Here is a 225-nt window from a genome sequence, read left to right as displayed (position 1 = left end):
CATTTTTATTTCGCCACGCTTGATTAAAACTGCACTTCCTGAACTGCATTATTGGTCGCAACGTATCCGCGGGAGCTGGCTTGGGCTGGGTGTTGTCTGTGGGGCCTTTTTCCCTCTTCTTACTTTCGTGTGTTTCGTCTTTGTGCCTTTGACCCCCTTTTCTGTATTTCATTTCTTTTTTTTTTTCTAAATGTCGCTTTCTTTACTTTGTTACTTCTCCCTCGT

Source organism: Penaeus monodon, chromosome 27, assembly GCF_015228065.2.
Source record: "Penaeus monodon isolate SGIC_2016 chromosome 27, NSTDA_Pmon_1, whole genome shotgun sequence".
Classification (NCBI taxonomy): domain Eukaryota; kingdom Metazoa; phylum Arthropoda; class Malacostraca; order Decapoda; family Penaeidae; genus Penaeus; species Penaeus monodon.
This window is presented reverse-complemented; position numbering follows the sequence as displayed.